This window comes from Galeopterus variegatus, unplaced genomic scaffold (assembly GCF_000696425.1).
Source record: "Galeopterus variegatus unplaced genomic scaffold, G_variegatus-3.0.2 Scaffold916, whole genome shotgun sequence".
Classification (NCBI taxonomy): domain Eukaryota; kingdom Metazoa; phylum Chordata; class Mammalia; order Dermoptera; family Cynocephalidae; genus Galeopterus; species Galeopterus variegatus.
The window spans coordinates 358,145-361,140 of NW_007727027.1; positions in this window are offsets into that span (position 1 = coordinate 358,145).

Below are 2,996 nucleotides of genomic sequence, written 5' to 3' on the forward strand. Positions count from 1 at the left end.
CCCTCCAGAACTCATGTGTAAATTTGATCTCCAGTGTGGTAGTGTTGGAGACTTATTGAGTTATGGGGGCAGATTCCTCATGAATGGATTAATGCTCTCCCTGTGGGAGGGTGGATTAATGAGTAAGTTCTCACTCTATTATTTCCCGTGAGAGCTCGTTGCTTAAAAACACCCTGGCACCTTCTCTCTCTCTCTCTTGCTTCTCTCTCTTGCTTTTCTCTCTTGCTTCCTCTCGCCATGTGATCTGTTTGTACCCACTGGCTGCCTGCCACTTCTCCGCCATGAGTAGAAACAGCCTGAGGTGCATGCCAGATGTAACTGTCCCAGAATCGTAAGCCAAATAAACCTCTTTCCTTTATAAATTACCCAGTCTCAGGTATTTCTGTTGTAGCAACACAAATGGACTAAAACATCAATATTTGTGAGATTCAGCCAAGAAGAACTTAGAAATTTATATCTTTGAGTACATTTAACCAAACACAAGATATATTGAAAAACAAAGAAAAACATTAGCTAAACTCAAGAATGTAAAAAACAAGCAACAGGGTAAACACAAAAAATTAGAAAGAATAAGTAAAAGAATACAAATCATTGAAATTGAAAACAAAACAACAAAGATTCTTAACAAAATCAAAAATTAACAAAAAGACGAATGAGAAAAAATCTTTGGTAAGGTTAATCTAAAGAAAAGAGAAAAGTACAGAATGAAAGAAAAGGAAATAATTGTGATGACAGCTATTAAAACAATACAAGCCATCGCTAACCGACAAAAATAAATTTGCAAACTTATGCATCAAGCTGTTGCATTTTATTTATCTCATCCTTTTAGAGTTCAGCAGTGAGCCTTAGCAGAACAATAGCTTCTGTACCTTCAGTGCAGGAAATGCTAAGAAATTGTCAAAGCACTTTTTCTCCCATTGCTCAGCTCATTCTCAGGTCCAGAGTACATGGGGAGGTAAGAGTGATGTGAAAATAAAAGACTGGAGAAAAAGAATTTCTTTAAATTGAGAACTGTTGGAGTGATGTTATGTTTCATTCCACTCCCAAACAAGTGATGGGTTCTTCAGAGACCACCTGGGGAGTTTGATGGCTGTCTCTTAGAATTTGGGGGACATAGGACCAGTAATTCACTTTGTCCTGGAAAAGTATTTTAAAGATGAGAGGCTGTTTTGACAGACCTGTGATGGCAAAGTCAAGGGACAATGTTACATAAGAGTCATTATTTATAGATTTTGAGGGGCACTGTGATGAATACCTGTTTCCTAAAGGCTCCCTCATTCCAAAAGGATTGCCTGAAGAGGAGAGATAACCCCAGTGATGGTGTTTGTGTGAGATGCACACCAGAAACCAACAGCTGAGGAATGAATCATAACTTGCTGGCAAGTGACAGAATATTCCGTACTGGGAAACTGTAGGTGGTGGGTTCTCAGAAATGTATTCTTAGAAATTATTCCTGAATGAACCTCCTAAGTACTCTGCAAAATAATCAGAATAAGTCATTGATGACAACCCAAAAGCCATCAATAATAAATTATAATGATACTGGTTAAAGAAGATCTTTTCTGCTTTTACCTTCTTCCCTTCATCTCTGGAAGAGTCAGAGTCAGCACAGTGATTATAGGAGAAAAAAGTAAAAGGAAAAGGTTATGGAGAGGAGAAGATACTAAGTCAGACCTGAGCTGTGTGAAGCAGCAGTTTCAAATGGAGTGAGAACATTGAGTTAGACTTGACTTTAGCTGTTAATACATGAATGCGACAAGAAAAAAATATAAAACTTCATCTAGAACAGTGACAAAATATTCTGTACAGTGTATAAAGGCAGTTGTCCAAAAAAGATAAACTTTCTTTTTCTTTGTACCTTACCAAGTCCTTGTTCAATAAACTTACTCAATAAACTGCATACACCTAGATGAAATGGACACATTTATTAAAAAAATAAAATTCTGAAATTAAGACAATAAGAATAGAATATTTGAATATTCTAATAGTCATTGAAAAAGCTAAAATAGTAATCAAAAATTTCCCATTACTCTTCCTTGCATTCATATTCATAAAATAGTGCAATTGTTTTGACCCTTCTGGAACAAAGTTATCTTTCTAGGCCCAGCAGCCACCAAGGTGAGTTGAAACCAGACCCTTGTGGTACCAGGTCCATTCTAAAGCCCCAGGAGGAAGGGAAACGCACACAGCCCAGTAGGCACCGAGGTTAGCTAAGACCTGCACAGCACCAGGGGCTCAGTCTACAGCCATGGAAAGCTAGAACAGGAGCCAAGGTGGTGTAATATAGATACCGCCACACCTTTTTCCCCACAGGGACAGTTCACCACCACAGTACCAGCCAGGGCCATTCTACAGGTAACCTGCCCTTCACATGACTACATTGATATAAGAAGAGCCACCAGTGGAGCCTGCAAATAGAGGAGGAAGTTTTTATCCTCATAGCCAACCACAGAGTAACAGAAGAAGCAAGTCCTCTACCAGATGACCAAACATCAATGAAAAAATACTAGAATTACAAAGAAACAAGAAGATATGACACTACCAAAGGAATACAGCAATGCTTAAGTTTCAGACTCCCTGGAACTGGGGATTCTTGAAATGTCTGAAAAAGAATTCTGAGCAATGATCTTAAGAAAGCTTGAAGAAATAAAAGAAGACTCAATTAGAGAACACAAGAAAACAAGAAAAAATATCTGGAATATGAAGGAGGAAATTTACAAAGAGATTAATACCTTAAAAAAATATAGCAGAATAACTGGATATCCATATGCAGGAGAATGAAACTAGACCCATACCTCTCACCATATACTAAAATCAACTCAAAATGGATTAAGGATTTAAATATACACCCTGAAACAATAAAACTTATTAAAGAAAACATAGGAGAAACACTTCAGGAAACAGGACTGGACACAGATGTCATGAATACGACCCCAAAAGCACGGGCAACTAAAGGAAAAATAAACAAATGGGATTATATCAAACTAAAAAGCTTC